Source organism: Triturus cristatus, chromosome 6 (assembly GCF_964204655.1).
Source record: "Triturus cristatus chromosome 6, aTriCri1.1, whole genome shotgun sequence".
In the NCBI taxonomy this organism is placed as follows: domain Eukaryota; kingdom Metazoa; phylum Chordata; class Amphibia; order Caudata; family Salamandridae; genus Triturus; species Triturus cristatus.
In genome coordinates this window covers 1,050,789,803-1,050,814,283 of record NC_140589.1, presented here as the reverse complement: position 1 = coordinate 1,050,814,283, position 24,481 = coordinate 1,050,789,803, and the positions used below count along the sequence as shown (strand labels likewise).

At 45.9% G+C, this 24,481-nt stretch overlaps 1 protein-coding gene across 4 annotated transcripts in view; it reads right to left on the bottom strand.

The window, feature by feature from the left end:
• ECHDC1 (ethylmalonyl-CoA decarboxylase 1) overlaps nucleotides 1–24,481 on the bottom strand; it is a 356,958-nt gene that overhangs the window by 124,457 nt on the left and 208,020 nt on the right. The gene's annotated exons all lie outside the window — the stretch shown is intronic.

Below are 24,481 nucleotides of genomic sequence, written 5' to 3'. Positions count from 1 at the left end.
TGGACTTGGACAGTTTGATGAGCACTGCCGGAATCAGGGGAATGGGTGGAAAAGCGTACAGAAAGCTGTTCGACCAGTCGATCCATAGCGCATTCCCCAGCGTCCCCTTCTGGTAGTACCTGGAGGCGAAGTCTCGGCATTTGCTGTTTTCGGCGGTGGCAAACAGCTCTACGTCTGGAGTCCCCCACCTTGCGAAGACTTCTCCTAGTACCAAGTCGTTTATGACCCATTCGGGGTTCTCCTGAAGCAGCCTGCTCAGCGCGTCCGCCTGAACATTCTGCACCCCCGGCAGATGCGTGGCCGTGATCATCAATCCGCGGGCCCGAAGCCAGCGCCAGATCGCCTGTGCCTCCTGCGACAGAGTGCGCGATCGCGACCCCCCTTGCTAGTTGAGGTAATACATCGTGGTTGTATTGTCCGTCTGGACTAGCAGCGAGTTGGTCTTGAAGGACGGATGGAAGGCCTGCAATGCCAGGTAAACGGCTCTGAGTTCCAGGAAATTCATGTGGTACGCCGACTCCAACGGGGACCACTCTCCGGAATGAGCTCCCCAGCCGTGGAGCGACAAAGCCGTCACGATACTCAGCGTGGGAATGTTCTAGTGGAAGGAAACCCCCCTGAGGAGATTTTCCGCCGAACACCACCACTTCAGCGACTGAAGAGCATGCAGAGACAGCCGTATATTGTCGTCCCAAGAACCTGTCCACTGATCCCACTGATCCTCCAAGCCCTCCAGCAGTGGTCTCATGTGCAGCCGTGTGTGAGGAAGATACATGATGCCATCGATCCCAGCAGCGAAGACACCTTCCTCACTGTTGTCGATGGAGCGGTCATAAGGGCCTGAGTCTTCCGAAGGAGTGACAATCGTCCCTCCTCCGAAGGAGACATGATTACTGACAGCGTAGAGATGGAGGCCCCCACGTACTGTATGCACTGGACCGGCGTCGGGACAGACTTGGACATGTTGACGTGCAACCCCAGCTTGTTCAAGAGAACGCACGTCCTCAGGAAGTGCGCTTGTGCTTCCGAGAAGGAGTTAGCCTTGATCAACCAGACCGGCCCCACCGTTGGGGGGGGGGGGCATGATTATGAGAACTCGAGCCTTCCGAAGGATCGAAGAGTGTCTCCCCTCCGAAGGGCACACAGTCGTTGAGACAAGACAGACCTCGTGAGGTTGGTGCGGAGGCCCAAACGAAGTAAGAGAGAAAAAGTCCGAGTGAAATGCAGGCGCGCTACCTGAATGTAGCTGCCTTGATCAACCAGTCGTCCAGAAACGGATAGACAAAGACACTGTTACTCTCATATGCGCAGCCACTACGTCCTAGCGTATGGAACATTCCGAGGTGTTGGCTTCAGGCCGAAAGGAGGCACAAAGCAATGATAATGGTCGTTGCCCACTGTGAAAAGCAGGAACTTGCGATATTTTCCCCGCCAGCGGTACGTGAGAATCTGCGGCCTTCAGATCTAATGCGCATAGTCAATCTCCCTGATGAAGTTGAGGGGAAATCTAATGCAGGGACCTCCACCGGAATTTATTACTCTTTGACCCCACGAGTCGGCTTGTCGCACGCCAAACACGGGTCCAAACTCGGTCATGTCTCCCTGGCACACTAGAAGGAACAGTGAGTACCATCCCTTTCCATTCCGTCCCAGAGGGGCCGATTCTATCTTCCTTTACTGGAAGAGGGTGGTGGCCTCCTTCTACAACTCGCGCATGGAGCGCGATTGAGGTGGAGGGAGCGCTGGAGGAGAACTGGAAGAGTCGCACGACATTCAGCACCTGAATGATTCAATGGCGGCCCGAGACCGCGGAAACAAAATCTGGGAGGCATAACGCCGCTGGAGAGGACGGACGGCCTTAAGCCGTTCTCCATGCCCCTCCCAACATACAGCCTTCAAAGCCTCTGCCTCGGCCTTCATGCGGGCCACCTCGCTATCCGCATGGGAGCACAAGAGTTGCGGCAGAGAACGGGAGATTGGAAACACACTGCTGTGCCGCAGGCCTCAGAGATGTCAGACGAAGACAAGTATGTCGCCGTAGAACAAAACCATGGCAATGCCCGGGTTTCGCCTGAAGCGAAATATCTGCTGCAGAGCCGAAGAATATATATCTGCAACCACCATGCCCTTTAGACTATCCCTGTCTCTGGGCAGGAGATCCACACTTTGGTGAAGGAACTCACACAGGGATTTATCACCACGGCCCAGCAAGAGGTTTCATCTGTAGAGTCTTACACACACATAAAGAACAGAGTAAAGGACCACACTGAACACAGATGCAACAGGAAAACAGAACTGCTACAATAATACAGAGACCAGTTAAAACTTTCCATCCCCATGTAGTGATCAATGCCCAAAACCATCCAGAAAAGGTCCAAGTACCATTTTCTGTATGAATCTCAGCTGCGATTTTATGCAATTTATTAATAGCGTTATAAACTGATGGCGTGTGGTCAGGAATAAATACACAACAACTACTTCCGATAATTCTACATGCTCCACCTCTGTCTGCTAACATAACATCTAATACCATACGATTCTGTAACGCAACAATTCTAGTGATTTGCAATTCTTCCGTAAGATTCCCAAGAGCAGCAGCAGCTTGATTCGTTACAGCCTCTACAACTCTTGTTAATCGTCGAACCTTCCTACTATTTAGGGCAGCTCCAACAAAGAAAAACAATCCTAAGTTAAAATCAACATACTGCTGTAAGCTAGTATCGGTTTGGTCGACATCATCAATAGATAGAGTATGTTTATACCTATTTACAGTTACATTGTTCAATAACTTCAAGTCTTTATGATAAGATGCAGGCGCTAAGAATACAGGGGGTAATAAGAACGCTACACAACATACTCTGGACCAGCCGGCTGGTAAGCGATAATAACCCTTATTCCCACATACGAAGTACGTATTATGGGAAGCTAAGAAAGTACTATTATTTATTCCATCTATATTCAAAACAATAATACAGTCACTAATACCAACAGGAATATGACCCACACTCTGGACACACAGGTCCGCTTGAGCTTGTGCCACTTGAATTACAAATTTTTCATTCCCAGCAGTGTCTCTGGTGTTCGTGAAGATGTAGGGGATTGATTCATTATCTGGTCGATATTCTTCCCACTCCCATATTGTCCCATTCGCTTGTGGATAGCCTTCTTTATCTTGATGACATTCCTTATTAAGACTAAAAAGTAGTCGTCCCACTGTAGGTTTCCGTGTGGCAAAAAGCAAAGTGTACCATGCTCTACAAGAGCCATTATGAGAGAAAGGAAGAGGTATAAACGGCGTTCCTCCTTTCTTCTGATGAGCTGGCATCATACCACATATCCAACAATTCGTAGCATTTGTAGCAACGTGGGTATGATGCAACATCTGGATAAAAGTATTATTCAAATAAGACTGACGATGCTTCAATTCTTGATACGGAAGGGTGTAAAAGTAGTGCTCCTCAGGCACTGGAGTAGTCAAAACAAGCAACTCACGGGCAGGAGTCATATCCTCGACAAACCACGTGGTTATACCAACAATAGTTATAATGATAATAAAACTTGTCGCACAAAAAATCTTCTTCTTCTCCATTTAGTAGTAAAAGTCAATATCTTCCTGAAACTAAAAGGTTGTCTGAACTCTTCCCCTTAGGCAGCCGTTGATTTCTTCACCAGCGGGCCAAGACGGGTGTCACTACACTAATGCAGGGCTGATCCCCCCCCTTGCCTCATTGGCTCTCCGTTTCACTAACCTAAGGGCCGTTCTGACAACGTGTTCTGATACAGAAAAAATCACTTCCTCGGTCTGAGATGATATCTTCTTCCTCCAGGAATCGCTTGGTCCGGAAAGAGCTCCTCAGTGTCGTTCAATTCCACAGCACGGCCTTTCTCTGCAGTCAGGATTTCTCGATGGTCGGTCAATACAGCAGGCTCCACTAATCCAGGCGGCACTTTACGACAGTGCAAGGAGTGGATCCAGTTCTTCCGATTGGAGACTCGCACAGCTGTCCTCGTTGCGAGCAAGACTTGCTCAGGACCGACCCATCTCGGCTCCAGACTGTTCGTCCTTTCAAACACCTTGATCATAACATGGTCTCCAGGCCGGAGGTTATGTCCTTCACCTGTGGACCGATCAGGGAGCGCTTCTCGAACCTGTTGATGAATAGAAACCAAATTATCCGTTAACTGTGCCAGATAATCATTCATCATCACACAAGGTACATCATACACTGACTTCGGTTTCGGTGGACCCCAAATATTCATTGGGCGTCCAAACGCGATCTCATATGGCGTGAGACCAGTCCGAGAATGCGGTATCGATCTTATTGACAATAATGCCAGCGGTAAGACTGTGTATGTGGCTCGTGGTAAACCGGGAGCATGGGGCAGAATCTGGGGGCAATGGAATGAGTATCGGGGGAATATCTGTGCTCCCCCCCTGGTGGACACTTCCGAGATTGCCTTGTCCCCCTGACCCGTGATGGTTCCTTGCGTATTTGGAATATCCGAGTGTAGACCTGGCTCACCCGTGACCCCCCCTGACCTCTTAGTCCTCCTTCCCCTTGACCGCCATCTGGTGGTCGGATGTGAAGTCCCCCTGCTGTAGTCTGACGCCCACTTCATGTCACTACGCCTCGCCTTTTGTTTTTTAGTTGTTGTTTATGTTAAATGTATGTATCCTGATTCCCTTATGTGTAACCGGAGATTCTGTAATGGGCTGGGCCCCATGGGCCGGTTAATGACTTTAATACGGTGTGATCCTTTTTGATTCTAGCGGCCGGCCCTGGTGGTTGTAGGCCCATGCTTGTATCCTTTTTACTGTTCAATAAAAACTTTATAAAAAAAAAAAAAAAAAAAAAAAAAAAATAATGCCAGCGGTAAAGCGTCTGGCCAAGTCAAAGAAGTCGAAGCTTGGATCTTAGCGATCTTAAGCTTCAAAGTACCGTTATATTTCTCAACCAATCCCGCAGACTGAGGGTGAAACACTGCATGAAATTTCTGGGTAATTCCCAGTCCTTTCAGGACATACTTGATAACGTTTGCTATAAAATGAGGTCCGTTATCACTCCACAACAATCTACAAACACCATATCGAGGGAAGAACTCCTTCAATAGCATCTTGGCTGTAGTCATTGCAGTATTGTCTTTCGTAGGGTAAGCCTCAACCCATTTACTGAAGGCACAAACCACTACTAGAACATACTTCAGATTGTTACAGCGCTCAAGCTGAATGTAATCCATCTGCAAAACCTCAAAGGGTGCAGTAGGTGTTGCAAATCCTCCTGCTGGAGTTCGTGTGCCCTTTCCTGGGTTATACCTCAGGCAAATCATGCAAGTCTGCACTACCCTCTTTGCCGTACTAGCGCTCTCCGGATGCTCCCAAACTCGTGTGAGCAATTTTACAATTGCGGAAGCTCCGACATGCGCTAGTCCATGTGCCATCTGAACCATAGGTTGTACGAAAGCTGTGGGTAACTTCCATTTATCCATCTGCTTATTTCTCCAACACCCTTCATCGTCTAATTCTCCATCATTGCACCATTGCTCCCGTTCCTTATCGGAAGCGGTCCTCTGTATTTCCAGCACTTCTCTCCTAGCATCATGCCATCTTTCTGCCTGTGACTTCACAACATACATTGCAGTAGAGTCAGGCTACATCGCAGTCTCTCGTGCCACCCGGTCTGCCAAAGCATTCCCTTCTCCAATTTTATCAACCACCTTTTTATGGGCACTACATTTAACTATAGCAATCTTCTTTGGATATGTTAATGCAGCCAAAAGGTTGTGAACTAACTCTCCATACATTATCTGTGCTCCATGTGACGTTAGAAACCCTCTCTCCTTCCAGAGTAGGCCAAAATCGTGCGCTACTCCGAAAGCATAGCGGCTATCTGTATAAACATTCACACACAATCCTGCACTGAGCTCACATGCTCGTGTTAATGCTATCAGTTCCGCTGCTTGAGCTGATTTCTGCGGTATGCGTGCTGTCTCCACTATTGTTTGTAATGAGGTAATTGCATACGCTGCTGAAGTCGTACCATTTGGTAGCTTCAGGCATGATCTGTCCACCCATAGTTCTCCATCTACATCTGTAAAGGGCGTATCCTGGAGATCAATACGACCCTTTGTCTGTTCCTCAGTCACAAGAATACAGTTGTGTGCTTTTCGGGCTTCAGACTGAGTTTCCGGGAACGGCAACAATGTGGCTGGATTTAACGTTGCACACCTCTTTAACGTAATATGAGGAGCCAAAAGCGTCAATTCATATCCCGTTAAACGAGCACTGGTCAAATGCTGCGTCTTTGTCGGATTAAGCAGGGCATCAACAGCATGGGGAACTAATACCAACAGCTTATGAGATAACACAATCCCCTCGCTTTGGCGTATTGACACAGCTGTCGCCGCAACCGAGCGAAAACAACCAGGCAATGCTCGGGCAACAGGATCAAGTACGGCCGAAAAATATGCACAAGGGCGCTGCTTGTCGCCGTGCATCTGCACTAAGACTGATAATGCACATCCATCTTTCTCAAGTACATATAATGTAAAAGGCTTCGTATAATCAGGGGTACCTAACACTGGTGCTGAGCAAAGGGCTTGTCGCAATTTCTGAAAGGCAATTTCACAACTATTTGACCAGGGAAGAGGAATTGGGGTATCTTTTGTCAAAAGTGCTAACAATGGCTTAGCTATGTGTGAAAACCCCAATATCCATTGCCTACAAAAAGAAGCAAGACCCAAATGCACGCACGTCCTTCTGTGTGGAAGGTACTGGCGTGTCCAAAATTGCTTGAATACGATCTGGTGTGAGTGCACGCCCTCCTTAGACAAAAGGTGACCCAAGTAAGTCACCTTTGGTCTACAAAATTGCAATTTCTTCCTCGACACTTTGTGATTGTAAGATGCCAAAAAGGAAAGCAAGGATAACGTGCACTTCTCACACAACTCGGGAGTGTCGGCCGCCAACAAGATGTCGTCGACATATTGTATAAGGGCTACACCATCAGGCAGAACAAAGGAATCCAATTGTCTTTTCAATGCTTGACTGTAAATACTAGGACACTCTGTATAACCCTGAGGGACTCTACAAAATCTGTAGGACCGATTATTCAAAGTGAAGCCGAAAAGGTACCGGCTATCAGGATGAATAGGAATCGAAAAGAAAGCATTTTTCAAATCGATAACCGAAAATGTGGTCGCCGTTGGTGGGACCAGAGTAAGCAACGTCGTGATATCCGAAACCACTGGATACTGAGGTATCACTATCTTATTCACCTCCCTTAAGTCAATAATAAAACGATAAACCCTAGTATCGGTATCTTTTTTCAAAATTGGTAAAATAGGACTGTTGCAGACATTGTAGGGAACTTCCTCCACTACTCCCACCTTGATCAAATCTTGCACAATCTGTATGAGTGCCTCCTCCCCCTCCTGGGAAATACGATACTGAGGGAGGCGTGGTAGCACAGCACCCTCCTGGACACTAATGTGGACAGGCGGAATCACCATCTGTCCCACATCAGTATCCGAGGTGGCCCACAAAGTACGAGGGAGAGAAGCTAATACAGTATCCTCTGCAACCACACACATCCGTTCTGTCATGGGGTGATTGTCATTTAATATCACACGTACTCCAGTAGGGGAGCAGCGGATCGTAGCTCTGAAGTGCTTAAGCATATCAAGACCCATAATGTTGTCAGGCGTGTTCGGAGCAAGCAAAAACGGACAGGGTGCAGAGAGTTGGTCAACATGAAATGCAAGGGGTCGGGATAGAGGGCTTCGAGAGAGTGTACCATCAAACCCTACCGATGTAACCATTAGGCCAGATGGGGGAGCCCTCGGAATAAACTGTTTGGACAGCGCACTGCGAGTAGCTCCTGTATCAACTAGGAACCGATCAGTAGAACCCAGAACATTTGCTGTAACATAAGGACCCCTCTGATCAACTGGCACTTCAACTGATTCCAACCCCCACCCAACGCAATCCTATGCATGCTGCAAATCATGGTACCCAGGACGGTCATTCCCAGACATTTGATACTGATTTTGCCGATCAAATACATTAGGTCTATCTCGTTGCTGCACGGTAGGCTCAAAGCGAGCACGATCATTGGAATTCCCTCTAAAATTCGAAAAGCCCCCTCTACCTCTCGGCGGTCCCTGACCACGTCCTTGACGGGGTGCATAGAGTACCGGACAATCCCTGGCCCAATGACCCAACTGTTTACAATACGCACATTGATTTCTATTAACATCCGTCCGACCCGAAGGGGGACCATAAAATCCTCCTCTACCTCTCTCAACACCCCGACGAGGTGGACCATACACTTGTGCTAACATCACCTTAGTTTTCAAATCTTTCGATTTCTTCTCCTCATGCCCCTTCGCTTCTTGTTCCTGACGCTCATAATACTGAGCCATCGCCAGGAGGGATGCCGGAGACGAGGTGGACCAAGAACTTTCACTCGCTTTTAAACGAGCTGCTATTCCCGGTAATAAATTCGCCACATATTTATCAACAAAAAGATGTCGAACCGTATCATCCGTAAGTGACTGACCACTGAAATCATGAAATGTTTCCTCAAAGCGCGTAAAGAAGTCTGAAACTGATTCATCAACCTTCTGTTTACACGAGGCTAACATATTCCAGTCAATCTTTTTAGGGCGGATAATCGTTTTCAACTTAGTCAAGATAGCAGCAGGAAGATCTAAAATAAGCTGGGGCGGCTTTTGCGCGGGCTTTCTCTCCCTATCCTCGTCCTCAATCTCAGACCATTTGGCCTTAAAAACGGCTTGATCATCCACCTTCCGCACAGATCGCCACATATCCGGCGGTAAAATAAGTCCAAAGAACAAATCTATATCTGCTAAAGTCATAGTACAAGAATTCAAGGCCCCTTCGACCTCTTCATAAAAGGCCGCTGGATTCTTGCGGGGGTCAGGCAATGCATTCTTCAATGCCATGACATCAGTCCGATGCCAGGGAGTATAAATCCAATTATACACAAAGTATCCCCTAGCATCGGGGGAAGACATGTCTGAACTAGTTCCTGCTCCTTTAGGAGGAACATACAAAGGTGCCACCTCTCGCATCGGTTTAGCATGCACTAGTTCACTCTTATCTGAATGGGAGGTAGACGACTGTTTCCCGCCGACATGTGGATTCGATTGCTCCTTCTCCCCTGTCTTTTGGCGCGTTTTCTCTTTGAGTTCAAACGCCGCGTCCCGCAATGCAAACAGCCGTCGGACCGCATCGGGTACCTTAGAGGGAGAAAAGACACCGTTACGTAATGCTTTAGAATCTAATACTATATCATCAGGCTCAAAAACATCAGAATATTTCCGAAAGGCAGTAACCACTTCATCAGAAAAAGTGTCAACAAAATATAACTTTTCTCTATCCTGCCAACTTTCCAAAAATTCCAATAATTCAGGAAGAGATAGCTTGGCCTTAAGCGCACGAAGAGAAATTTTCCGAAGCTCACCCATACGATCAGTTGATAACATGGACCGCGTGTCTACCTTATCCGAAACCGATCCAGAATCCTGTGACTTTGGGGCAGACGTGCCAACATAAGGGGGCGGAGAGCGATCTAATAAATGAAAATCATCTTCAAGATTAGTAAGGACAGGATAAAGTGGCTGGCGGACAGCATATTGACCCGATACTTGCAGCCTACGCTCTTTCTCTTGTCTCTCCGCCAGTTCTCTTTCCTCCCGACGCTTCGCTTCCTGCGCTCTCACATGATCATTTTTCCGTTGCTCTTTATCAATCAGCACTTTCTCACGCTTCTCCCGCTCACGCACTTCCTTCACCCATAACCGTACACATTCAAACATGTCTTGCCGAGCACGCCGTTTACACATACACTGTTCCACATACTCAATCTTACGCATATCAAACGATCCATACAAAGGCCATCGTAACTCAGGATCCTTTTTGGTGTATTTCCTCCACACTGTGCAGTACATTATAGAGGAAAGACCATGCTTCACATACATATCCCTATTAGGAGTCCCCTCTGGGGGGGCTGGAGCAGATTCCTCGAGATTTAACCGGTTTCCAAAACAGCAGCACCACTTACGGAGTGCGCTAAAAGCAGGCATGCTCAAAAATAATGCAAAATATGCAGTATTATCAAAAATGGCACTTAAACGTTGCGCCGTTCAAATTTGAACAACTCCGGAGAAATATCTCCACATTACCTGCCTATATGTGTTGCAACGCATATATTCCCACAGTAATCAATACAAAATATGACCGGTCATCACAAATCAAACTCAAATAGCCAACCCGGGCTTCAAAACTCGGAGCAAGTACCGTACACCGGTTCTTACCAATCAAGAGCGTCCAGATTCCAACTGCCAAGTTCCAGAATTCGCCCAAACGGCTATCACGCGGCAAACCGACAGAAGAGGTCTCAGTCGAGAACCGGCGCCACCCAGATGGTCAGCTCGGAAGGGAAGGAAGAAACCTTGGGATGCCAGGACTAAAAGACGCCGCTGGCAGTGATCACATCCCCGGCCAAATTCCTCACCTTCGTCACGACCAGTCCTTCGAGCATCCGAGTCGCCGATGAGCCCCACGTGACGGGCGCCAATTGATGAATACAGGCCCAGGCTAGGCCCGCAAATACAAGGGTTCGCCCTTCTGTAACGAAAGCTAGAAGGAAGTTGGCACGGAAACTGCAAATACAAAGACAGAGTTTATTAACCCTTAAGGGTGGTCCTACAACCTACACAACACTCTTCAGTATTGTATAGAGTAGCACAAAGAACTTGCGTACTCGGTCCCCTTTTATACACAACAGAGGGGCTCATAAGTGGGTGGATACAACATAGAGCAAAATTCATTACCATTTATGGACATTTTCGATACAGGATCAATATATGGGCGGAGTTAACAATTTCCTGAGCCCGCGAAAACATGGTCAGACAAGGACTAACTGATAACAGATGTGGTCAAGTCTGGACATGCGCCAGACGGACAAAGGAGCTATTTATAGACTGTTACTAGGCAGATTACAAGAGCAACTAGCGAAAAGGTAGGACTCTTCTCGTGCAAAGCACGTGGAGACATGACAATACAAAATGGAGTCCAGACATTAGTCAACATAAGACAAGAAACGCGTTATGACTGAAGAGAATTCATGTCTTCAGTGAATGCTTAATCATATCGCTGTTTTAGTTTTCAACACCTCGACGTCACCCATGACATCACCATTACTGCGACGTCACCATCACTGCGACGTCACCACCACCGCGGTGTCGAACCTCACTTCACCTCGATGTCGAGCATCACCTGCGCCTCGACGTCGAGCATCACTGCGCCTCGACGCCGAGCATCACTGCGCCTCGACGCCAAGCATCACTGCGCCTCGACGTCGAGCATCACTGCGCCTCGACGCCAAGCATCGCCTCGACGTCAAGCATCGCCTCGACGTCAAGCATCGTCTCGACGCCAAGCATCGACGTCGACGTCAAGCATCGCATCGACGTCGACGTCAAGCATCGCCTCGACGTCGACGTCAAGCATCGCCTCAACGTCGGCGTCAAGCATCGCCTCGACGTCGACGTCAAGCATCGACGTCGACGTCAAGCATCGCATCGACGTCGACGTCAAGCATCGACGTCGACGTCAAGCATCGACGTCAAGCATCGACGTCAAGCATCGACGTCAAGCATCGACGTCAAGCATCGACGTCAAGCATCGCCTCGACGTCAAGCATCGCCTCGACGTCAAACATCGCCTCGACGTCAAGAATCGCCTCGACGTCAAGAATCGCCTCGACGTAAAGCCCTCGACGTCAAGCCCTCGACGTCAAGCCCTCGACGTCAAGCCCTCGACGTCAAGCATCACCTCGACGTCGAGGTCTACTCCTTGACGTGGGCTTTTTCTTGGGTCGACGGAGAGCATTAGGTGTCATACCTGCTCTCGACGTCGCCGTCCTCGATGCTGACCGGAATCGCGTCGTTCTACAGTCGTGTTCCTACAGGGGAAAGCCCCCGAGGCCACAGCATGGGACGTGGTAGAGGACCTACCCTCTCCTTACCCAGAGGCTGAAGAAGATGCCTAGACAGGTGTCAAAGACATAAGACACAGGCAAGCACAGAAGACAAACTCTGTGAGCTTCAGCTTTGGCCTTTACGTCCTACCGCAGTCAAAGCACTTGTCAGATTGAATAGAGACAAGAAACTGCAGAACTTCTGCCAAAAAACCACAGCAGAATGTAGACAAAGGCCAAAGACGTCGAGTGAAACTTCAAAATCCAGAAAAAAAATCACTAAAAATGAATGAAAGCTCAAAAAATGAAGAGCTAATGCTCCAGGGTCCTGCTAGCAGGAGCCGGAAAAAAGAACTGAAAGTAGAAGGGACCTGCTGTGCATTCTGGGATACTGGAAAAGTTCTGGAAAGTTTTCTTAAAGGCACAGTATCCTGTTCTGAGCCACATAATGGCAGCCTATGGGGCTTGTCTGTCCATTCCTTCCTCTCTATCATTCCAGAGGCTTTTGCTGGTGGAGGCAGGTTTTTTCTCTGTGGAAAAAGCTGGGCAGGCAGTGCTGTTTGTGGATGTTGTTGGAATTTTCTAGTTGAAGTACTGGACAGCGTAGCCTGTGGATATAGGCTGCATTATCTGTCTTTGAATTCTCTCTTAAGTGTAGCTGCAGGTCTGCATGGCTGGACAACTTAAGAGATTATTTTTTATTGCTCCGGGGTCCGCGCACATGGGCGGGACTATTCACTAGATTATGACTATACACAGTGATCCCCTACTAAAGAATCCACAAACCCTGAGTACCTTTAGAATCCCCATGATGTTGGAAGAAAAGGACGCAAATTTGGCGTGGATACCTAATGTGGTCAAAAAGTTACAGGGGCCTAAGCGCGCACTACCGAAACAATGGCCAAAAAAAGGCTTGGCACAGGAGGGGGAAAAGGCCTGGCAGCGAAGGGGTTAAAGGGGGATGTCCTACTGGTATTGAAGAACCAGTGACATCCCACAATAAAAACAGTGAAAAGGTGGCCGTTCTACATGTTTCAGCCTCCGGTTGCAAATGGGCGAGGCTTTCTTCAGGACCAAGCTGCCACGGTGGTATGCACGCGCTAAGGTGCATCCTCTCCTGTGGCAGTTAGAACCGTAAACTTACTGTTCTTACTCTCAGCGTTGTCTGAAAGAACATACAAGTTTCTGGAAGAAAAAGCAGATTGAAAAGACATCCAAATCAATTTTCAGATATATATCAGAGCTGCGTAACTGTAAAAAGAGACTCTGAACCGTGTGCTGCCATACGTGATAATCGTACTGTTTAATTAGGCTCACACACCTATGGTGCCTAAATGAGAAGTGCATTTCTTTAGCAGTAATACGACCATAACTGTATTGTGAAGTGGAGTAGTTAGGACTACCTAACCGGCATGTAGTCGCCGGTTTATAAGTCTGTTAAACTGTTGTGGAAACAATGACTGACGAGTGTGGGGCACTATTATGTGGAGGTAGAGAAACCAAAATGGTGACCAAATCAAGTGAGCATCACTAGAACGTGAGGCTACCAAACGTTCGAACATGGTGGGCGAAATAAGGGACAAATCTGTAGCTTACATTGAGTGAAGGAGTCTATAGCCACATGGATCCTACCGGGGCGGGAAGGGTCTGTAGTCACACTCTAAACAAATGGAATTAGTCAAATGTCAGCCACATAAAAACAACCAGAGTGTCAAAAGTTACCTTTTGATAGCGTATGCTGCCAAAATACTCACAACGCCAAGACCTCAATCCCGCTGCTCAAACCTAGTTATTAGCCGGTCCAGGACCCCGTGGATGCACGAGTCCCGGAGTCCGTTGGTTTTATGCCTGACTCTCGTTGTCAAATCTGGGTGTTTCCGCATTGCGGTGTGAGCGCAGTGACGTCATGGCGCTCAGAGCATCACCGTGTTAGCAACCAGCAAGTGGGTGAAAAGCGCTGGAAGTCATTGAAGCGATGCCACAGGCAACGTTATTGAGAAAGTAGTGATCACAGGAGCATGTCATTATGGCAAAACTCGGATATGTGTCCAGGATAGAAGCGGACATTATTTAAAAACAACAGAGTAAATCTAAGTTTATAGTAAAAAAACATTGATGGTTCTCAATAAACAGGATAGTAAAAAAGGGGGGGGGTGAGGCAAAACGAGGCACATAAGGTGCTTTGTGTTTAACTTAAATGGTGTTGCATGTAAACTAGTTTTGACTAATTGTGGGGTTAGTCCCCATAATCTATTTGATAGTACTAAGCAAACAACCAGGGCAACCAACTGGCTCAGTGGGAGGAGGGCAAATGAGGCAATCAGAGACACGTAAGGTGTTGTGTGTTTAACTTTTTACAGACAAATGAGAGAAAGTGGGAAAAACCACTCTTCTCCTTCAAAAGAGATAGGAGTTTAAAAGACTCTCTTGTCTGTACCCGCCCGAGGAAGGTGTTGAAAAACCAGAACCCCTCAGTTCTCAATGTTTGGGGTCTTCCAGTTGTAACTGGACACTTCCCGTGCGGGAACCGTAGCGTTCGTCATTTAACGACGCCAGCTAAAACCCTTGATCTTGACCCAAACAAAATCTGGACCTTAAGGTCACATACCAACTGTAACTTGACGAATGTTGTGTACATGATCACTTGCCCTTGCCGATTGAGATTTCTAGGAATGACAAGTAGGAGAATTGCGATTCTCCTATTACCATGACCAGAGAATCTGGATTTCATTAAAGACACGGAGGCTGACATTATGCATTATCTTTTTAATGCAGCTTCAAGCACAGCCGCCACTAGTAGTTACATCACAAAGAAGAACATCAGAACAACAAGAGTATCCAGGCAACGGCAGCACAAGGATCAGCCTCTTTAAAATGCGATGAAAAACAAGGAAGGAGAAGAAGAAAAACTTCCTCCGTGACAACGAAGTCCAAAAGTTGGTGGCATCCAAAAGAAATAATCCATGGAACAGAGCAGGCAGGTAACTGCAGTCCAGTCAAGACGAATTATCTGAAAAGGTAAACAAAATTAGGAAAGGTACATATCACCCTATGAAGGGGAGAGAAACAACGGATGTTAAAGAAGGCAAAAGCCACAAACAAAATTGCAATCAAGAATAAAGATAGCAAAAGCACAAAGGCAATAGTAGTCTAAATTAGAAAATGAAAGAGTAATGTAATAAAAAACAAAGCATTAAATAATGCGAATAAACAGGAGGCTAAAATCCACCCTGGGAAGGGAGAGGTGGGATAATGTCAGCCTCCGTGTCTTTAATGAAATCCAGATTCTCTGGTCATGGTAATAGGAGAATCGCAATTTCATTACAAGACCGGAGGCTGCCATTATGCATGTTGGTAGTCAGCGAGAACTACATCTGATATGTGTTCGACAGGTTTGCAGTAATGTCTTGCAAAGGTAAAGGAGCTCGACCAATCAGCTGCTTTAAGGATGTCGTCTAACTTGGCTCCTTTCCAAAAGGACTGACTAGCCATAGCTCCCCTTAAGGAATGAGCTTGAAATCTAGAAAGATCGATGCCTGACAATTGCATAGCTAATTTAACCCATCTAGCTATTGTAGTAGAAGAAACAGGTTTAAAGGGTCTGACGAAAGAAAGTAGGAGTTGGGTCACGCCAGGAGAGCGAAGAGGGGTAGTCCTTAGATCATATTCTCTCATGCAGTCGACTACACATAGCTTCTTGCAAGAGTCAAATCTAGGGTAAAAAATCATATCAGACATTGTTTTAGTTCTTCTAAGAATATCAAATCTGACGCCAAAGGCATCATAGGATCTGTTGGATACCTCTAAGGCTTTAACATCCGAGACCCTACGGCAGGAAATAAGGCAAAGGAGGGAAGCTAGTTTGACCGAGAGAAATTTGTTGCTTAACAGACTATTATCCGGCCAATTACAAAAAAGGTCAAGAAGTTGTCTTACATCCCAAAGCGAATCATATTTAGGCTTAGGAGGTCTCTTAAGCCTGATACTTTTCATAACTCTACAAATGATTGGGTTCTTGCCAATGGAACGACCATTAAGGAGGGAATGACCAGCGGAAATGGCCGACCTATAACAGTTAATGGATCTGTAGGAAAGACCTCTGTCAAATTGCTCTACCAGGAAATTGGTTACATGTACAATAGGGGCCTCCACGGAATCCAGGTTCCTTTCCATGCACCAACGAACCCATCTTTTCCAGATTCCGTTGTATCTAGAATGGGTACCGGGTGCCCAGGAGTCCTGGAGGAGAGATGAAGCTTGCGCCGAAAGTCCAGTGATTTCGTTGGCTCGCCTGACACTTTCCAGGCAAGAAGGCTCAAAGTCCCATTCAGAACCAGGGGATGATCGAAATCGTTTCTGTCCTTTAGGAGGTTTGGAGCAGCTGGGAGTAGAAAGGGTTTTTCGTAAGCTAATTCCAAAGTTGACGGGAACCAAGCTTGGGACGGCCAAAAAGGTGTTATTAGGACTATTGATGAGCGTTCTGTCCTCAACTTCTGGAGGACACGCTGGATCAATGCAAAGGGGGGAAAGGCATATCCCCGAAGGTCCTTCCAGAGATGGAGAAAGGCATCTACCGCTACGGCCCCCGGGTCTGGGAGCCAGCTGAAATAAATTGGAAGTTGTGCTGTGAGTCTGCTTGCGAAAAGGTCTATTTCTAGGGGACCCCAAATAAGGTTTAGATTGTTGAATATTATTGGATTTAATTTCCAATCGGTATGATCTACGAGGAACCTTGAATTCCAATCCGCACAAACATTTTTTAGGCCGGGTAGATATTCTGCTTTTAGGGAGATTTGGTGTTTTAAACAAAACATCCATAATTTCTTGGCCAGGTTGGAGAGGTCCGGAGACCTTGTTCCTCCTAAGCGATTTATATAAGCAACGGCCGATATGTTGTCCATTTTGAGGAGGACTGATTTCCCTTGAAGGGATTCCCTGAAGCTCATTAGAGCATAAAGACCAGCGGTGAGTTCCAGGAAGTTTATATGGAGGCAGCTCTCCGAGTAAGACCATGAACCCCCGGTGCTTTGGTTCTGAAAACAGGCACCCCAGCCATGAAGGCTTGCATCCGATTCCAGAATCAGGTCCGGAGAAGTCCCAAAAATGGCCTTCCCGTTCCATGCGTCCAAATTCTCCAGCCACCAAGAGAGTTCCTCCTTGGCCTCTGGGACCAGACAAATTTGGTCTCCGTACCAAAGTCCGGAACGTAGGGCATTCCCTTTGAGTCTCTGGAGAGCTCGGTAATAAAGAGGGCCAGGGAAGATGGCTTGGATAGATGATGAAAGGAGGCCCAGAAGTCTGGCTAGCCCCCGCAAGGTTAGGAGGTTTGACTTTAGGACATGGCGTATTTCCTTGCGAATCTTGGATATCTTTTTCTGAGGGAGTAAAAGCATGGACTTCACAGTGTCTACCGTGAAGCCAAGGAATTCTAGAGATCTGGAGGGAGTCATGATGGACTTCTCCCTGTTTATAATAAACCCTGTGCTTTCTATCAAATCCATGGTAGATTTTAAATCCTTCAGGATCTGTGAGTTGTCTTGGGACATGATTAGAATGTCGTCCAGATAAATTATGAGGCGGACACCTCTTTCCCGAAGGAACGTGGTAATGGCCTTCATGACCTTGGTGAAACACCACGGGGCTGATGATAGGCCGAAGGGAAGGGCTTGGAACTGATATAGATGTTTGTTCCAAACAAATTGAAGAAAAGGTTGGGATTCCTCTGCCATAGGAATAGTGAAGTAGGCGTCCTTCAGGTCTAGTTTGACTAGCCAGTCCCCTTCTAAAAGCATGTCCTTGAGGAGATGGATACCTTCCATCTTGAAATGATTGTAAGTGACAAACCTGTTCAAGTTCCTTAGGTTTATTACAGGTCTCCAGCCTTTGTCCTTCTTTTCCACGAGGAAGATATTGCTTACGAAGTTTAAGGAAGCCCAAGGAACTTCTCGAATCGCACCTTTCGTTAACATAGAAGTTACTTCTTCCTCGACAATAGAATGTTGTTCCCGAGTTAAGCTTAATGTTAGAGGAGTTGAGGACTGGAACGGTTCCTCCGTGAAATCTATTCTGAAACCTTGTACAGTCTCTAGAACCCAAGGGTCGTGTGTAATTTGCTCCCAAACGTGGAAGAAAAACCTTAGGCGACCCCCTACTTTCGGAATTAAAGAAGAAGAAAGAAGAGAAGGAGTACTCACTTGTTGGATTTTGATTGGAGATGCCTCTCGACCTGAAGTTCCTTGAACGGAAGGAGCGGCCTCGTTGAGGGAAGAAAGAGGTGTTGTTTTGTTGATAACCTCGACCGAAACCTCTTGACCTTGAAAAGGGTCTTTGAAAGAAGCGGCCAGCAGAACGACCCCTTCTGCCGGCCCTCGCAAAAACATTAGAGTTAAACACTCTGCGCATGTTGGCTTGCGCTCTATCCAGAGCAGTAAAGGTAGCCACGTACTTCCCCAGGTCTTTGATCATATCCTCGCCAAACAACAAACCATTTGGATTAGAGGAGGACTCTTTCTCCGCCATATCGCAAAGTTTTGGGTCAATCTTAGAGAGGACTATTTTCCTCCTTTCTGTATTGAGGGATGCGTTGGCATTACCCAACAAAATAAGTGCTCTTTGACTCCAACCTCGTAGGAGGTCAATATTAGGTTGAATCCCTTTGGTATAGCTTTCTTCGATAAGATCAATCATACGGCCTAAGGGGCCGAGCATGTCAAGCATGCGATCTTGGCAAGTTTTGAGGGAACGTTCAAACCCTTTTCTAGGGTCTCTGCCCAATTTAAATAAGAATTTAATTAGCTCTGGGTCAAGGTTGGGGGTAAGGCAAATTTTGTCCTCAATGACAGGGCGTGGACATTCGGCCCTAAGAAGATTTCTTGCCTCTCTTTCCAAGGGGTGCTTAACCCAAGTTTTAATAAATTTGGCTACATGATCTTGGGGCCACCACTGAGAGCTTCTAGGGTGTTGAATGTTATCGGGCGAAAACATTTCTCCACCGAGGGGGTCAAGAATAACTTTTTTAGAGGAGGAGGGGAGTTCCTCTTCAGAAAAAACGGGGTCAAAATCATCCTCATTTTGATCGAGATCCAAAATATACTCGTCAAGTGACTCATTAGAGGGTACGCTAGGCAAGAGAGGGGTAGCATTGCCATTAGGGTATTGTGAGCCGCATAGGGCATCCCAGTGAGGTGTGTCATTGTTGGCACAACGATTTTTTGGGGCGCTTAGGCCACCCGTAGCATTTGAGGAGCTTAGTCCTCCTTCTGGTTTCGAGGCGCGTGGTCCTCCCAATATAAATGAGGTGCTTTGACCTCCCATACTTCCCTCATTATTTAAGTTGTTGCATTTTTTGGTTCTTTTACCCCCAACATTAGGTGGATCGTTGGACTGCGCTCCGAGGAGTGCGGGGGGTCTCTTACCTGCAACAATCTTATCGATAGTCTCCCTCATGCAGGAATGAATCTCCTTATGGATCATTTTTTTGATAAGATCCTCTTTGTTAGAGGGAGCGGGTGTAATAATTTGAGGGTCATCAGAGTCGGACATATCAGACATTTTTTCCCTCTTTCCTTTTTTTTTTTTTTTTTTTAGGTCACTTGGAGTATTAAAATTAGAGGAGTAAGTACAATTCTGATAAAAAACTGATGTAAAAAGGAGTGGAGTAGCTGTAATAATGCAGGACGAGGCTCAAGACAGGTAAAACGAAGTTCCCAACTGTCGAAAGGCAGTGAGTTGCTAAGAAACAGCATAGTGAGGGGTCGTTGCTAACGACTTTCCTCTAATCGAGGGAGCAGCGAGACGAACGCGCTGTCCCTCATCTCTATTTCCATTAGTATAAAAATAATAGCGAAGATAAAGAAAGACAGAACGTCCTGCAGCTTAAACGTTGAAGCTGCGGGAGATCGCGGAGATATGAAGAGATCAGCAGCGGGAGATCGCGATGTCACGAAGACATCGTTGCAGTGGGTGAAGTCCGGAGTCGGGCGGGTATGGAGGTTGCAGCAAGTGGCATACGGAGGGAAGAAGCTAAGAGGTAACGTCACCGGGAAGGCGGTCGGGTGGAACGCGGAGTGGGGGAGCGTATCTTAAGATCGCTCCACGAAGTAGCTAAGCACACTCGGGACAGTCTTATTTTAAAAAACGAACGAACGCTATAGATACCTCTTTTTTTTTTTTTTTAAAACGAACAGCACGGGAAGAGTCGTAAAACTGTAGTGGACCGACTCAGTGAACGATTACAAGGAACAAAGGGTGTAATGTATCGGAATAAAGAAACGATAAAGATAACATCAAAATAAGCTTAAATAACGTGCAATCTTAACGAAAAAGCAATAACATATTCCATCTTATAAGGAAATCTTAGTAAAGACAATATCATATTCTATCTTATAAGGAAATCTTAGTACAATTAATCAAAGAAGGTTAAAAGTGTACATGGAGGAATGAAAAAGGCAACTTATCTGACTTGAAGCCGCATTTAAAAGAGGCTGATCCTTGTGCTGCCGTTGCCTGGATACTCTTGTTATTCTGATGTTCTTCTTTGTGATGTAACTACTAGTGGCGGCTGTGCTTGAAGCTGCATTAAAAAGATAATGCATAATGGTAGCCTCCGGTCTTGTAATGAAATCAAACAACGCATCTGTGAACACAGAAGCAATATCCGATGCAGGAAAACCACCACAAAAATGACAGAACACTTCCTACAGAGTAATCATAACACCAATGATCTGAAATGGACAATAACAGAACAGATCATAACAAGCACTGAAATACCCAAGTTGCTATTTGAAAGAGAATAACGCTGGATTGTCCACCCATAAAAATGGGTCAAACGACAACATTCCGTGGAATTCAGTTAAACGCAAATGAAACCTGACAAAAAAAACTCCCTCCCACTGAGCCAGTTGTTTGTCCAAGTCTTTTTTGCTTTTTTATCAAATAGATCATGGGGACTACCCCTATAATTAGTCAAAACTTGTTTACATGCCGCACCATGAAAGTTAAACGCACAACACCTTAAGTGTCTCTGTTTGCCTCATTTGCCCCCCTCACACTGAGCCAGTTGGTTCCCCTGGTTGTTTGCTTAGTACTATCAAGTACAATTAGTCAAAACTAGTTTACATGCAGCACCATGTAAGTTAAACACATAGCACCTTATGTGCCTCGTTTTGCCTCACCCCCCCATTTTTTTACGCTCCTGTTCATTGAGAATCGTCAATGTTTTTTTACTATAAACTAAGATATACTCTGTTGTTTTTAAATAACGTCAGCTTCTATCCTGGACACATATCCGAGTTTTGCCATAATGACATGCTTGTGTGTTCGCTACTTTCTCAATAAAGTTGCCTGTAGCATCGCTTCAATGACTACCAGCGCTTTTCACCCTCACGCTGGTTGCTAAGAGGTGATGATGTGGTGACGCTGCTGTGCACCATGAAATCACCGCGCTCACACCGCAATGTGGAAACACCCAGCTTTGACAACGAGAGCCTGGCATAAAACCAACGGACGCCGGGACTCGTGAATCCACGGGGTTCTGGACCAGTTAATAACCAGGTTTGAGCAGCGGGATTGAGGTCTTGGCGTAGTGAGTATTTTGGCAACTTATGCTATCATGAGGTGACATTTGGCACTCTGGTTGTTTTGATGTGGCTGACATTTGACTAATTACTTTCGTTTAGAGTGTAACTACAGACCCTTCCCGCCCCGGTAGGATCCATGGGGCTATAGTCTCCTTCACTCAATGTAAGCTACAGATTTGTCCCTGATTTTGCCCACCATGTTTGGGCGTTTGGTAGCCTCACGTTCTAGAGATGCTCACTTGATTTGGTCACCATTTTGGTTTCTCTACCTACACATAATAGTGCCCCACACTCGTCAGTCATCGCTTCCACAACGGTTTGACAGACTTATAAACCAGTGACTACACGCCGGTTAGGTAGTCCTAACTACTCCACTTCACGATACAGTTATAGTCGTATTAGTGCTAAAGAAATGCACTTCACATTTAGGCACCATAGGTGTGTGAGCCTAATTAAACAGTACGATTATCACGTATGGCAGCACACGGTTCAGAGTCTCTTTTTACAGTTACGCAGCTCTGATATGATTCTGAAAATTGATTTGGATGTCTTTTCAATCTGCTTTTTCTTCCAGAAACTTGCATGTTCTTTCAGACAACACTGAGAGTAAGAACCGTAAGTTTGTAGTACTAAATGCCACAGGAGAGGGTGCACCTTAGCGTGTGCATACCACTGTGGCAGCTCAGTCCTGAAGAAAGCCTCGCTAATTTGTAACCGGAGGCTGAAACATGTAGACCGGCCACCTTTTCACTGTTTTTATTGTAGAATGTCAATGATTCTTCAATACCAGTAGGACATCCCCCTTTAAGTCTTAACCATTCCTTACTTGTCCAGTATTAAAAATTCTTTAAGGTTAAGTAAAGGTATTTTTAACCAGCACTTTCACTTTGCACTTCTCAAGAAACAAACCCGCTCTGCTGTAAACAGGCGTCCTAGCACAGCTGAGTGGCACTCGGCTGCTCGGGTGGGAACCCCATGATGAAGCATGTCATCAACCAGGTTGTTGAGTGAGGGTTCTTCTTAAAGCAATTGCTACTCCTTCTGCTTTGTGTTGAGATAATTAATTCTGAATTACTTTTTTGTTGATATAAATTGTACCTTCAACCACAGGTTGGCATCAACATTTCGTAGGCTAACAGTATATATTTCCCAAACCCAAAACTACCAGACAATCTAAATGAAGTAAGCGGTTATGCGTAGGTTTTTTCTTTATGCTGTGGTTCCCTGATCTACCCTTTTCACTGCTCTCAGTTTAGCAATCCAGCACTGTAATTTTAAAAGTGTCCCATAATGTTTCTGTCAGATTTGGAACATGACTTTAGGAACAAATAACATACACTAACGAACTAAGGTGTTATCGATGATAATAATTTTGGAGAAGTCTCACAGTCGTTTAGTCAGCATTGCTTTGAAAGATCTTTATACAACCATTTTTAAACATAATTTGTGACTACGTAGCTGAACTATGTAACATTACCTTAGACTGCAATGGTTAGCAACGTAGAAGAATTTAGGTTTTCTGGGGTGCGGGTTATAAGCCAAATAAACACTGACTTTAGAAGTACAGCTTAGAATTCAGGTCATCCCTCAGTCAGACTTGCACCCCACTTTGGACCATGACCCAAAAATAATGACTGTAAGATTTGTAGTAAGGGACTTTTTCCTAACATTTGGTACACTATATTAAAAACAAAAAGGCTTTGCTACATGTTTTTGGGGAACCATAATGGCGTCTATAACGAAATACTTACACTTAAAGTCTTGAAGGCACTTCTATATTTTATTGCAGATGCTTTCTTTGCATTTTTGTTTAATATTAACAAATATAAGCAAATGAAAACAGCGAGATGCACTCTCACATTGGAATTGACATTGCATGCATTTTTGTCATTTCTAAGTAAATTAGATTAGATAATTAAAAAAAACATTTTGAAGTTCTGATTTACGATCTTTATACTTTTCACGCTCAAAATGTCATAGTTTGAAGGGAAGGGGATGATAGGGGGGTTTACTGTGAGGAGAATCATTATTGATGTATTTCTCTATTAAACCACGATTTGTGCCTAAATGGGCGGCGGCGGAGGAGGAGGCATTACGGGAGGAGGAGGTGAGAGGGATCCGCAAGAACCCTATATCCATGGAATGGGCTATGTTATTATGTCGCTTCAAGCAGTTAACCCCTGGCGAAGACCCTAAAGACGACACACCTACACTACCGACCCTGCAAGTGCAGTCTCAAACCCTGACCATTCAGCCCCTCAATATAACGGGGACATGATCACATACAAAGCAGCATTATAGTGCATACTATCACAGTTGCCGGTTGGACATAAGAAGAGGTTCAATCGCGATTCATTGGGGCGCCACACCCACACGACAGCTCGAGCAGTTGTTTGCGAGGTCCGGCCGTGGGCTTCCATGCCCATCCCCTAGTTTGTACCTGTGTTACACCCCAGTTCAAGTGACATATTCTATATCAGAGCCCATAGGGTATACACATCGTTTTGTATTTGATTGTTTCTTTTTATCGCCAACTCTCCATCAATCTATGCAGATGATGTGTGATACCGCATACTGTGCTATATGGCATAATTACTTGATGGATCTGTATAATATACAGTATATAATATCTGAAAATGTCAATAAAAATATGTTTAAAAAAAAAAAAAAAAAAACACGATTTGCGGCATAATTGCTATGTCGAACGCAGAGAGCTTTCATTGGTGGGTGTGTGAGATATCACTGAAACCTCAGGAAAAACTGAGCCCAGGAGTGACGGACATGCCTCAGTAGATACACAACATAACCACTTCATGCAACGAGTAGGCTAGCTAACAGCATTCTCAGGCATTTCTCAGGTAAGAATCGGAAACGACAGAACTGTACGTGCTGGCATGC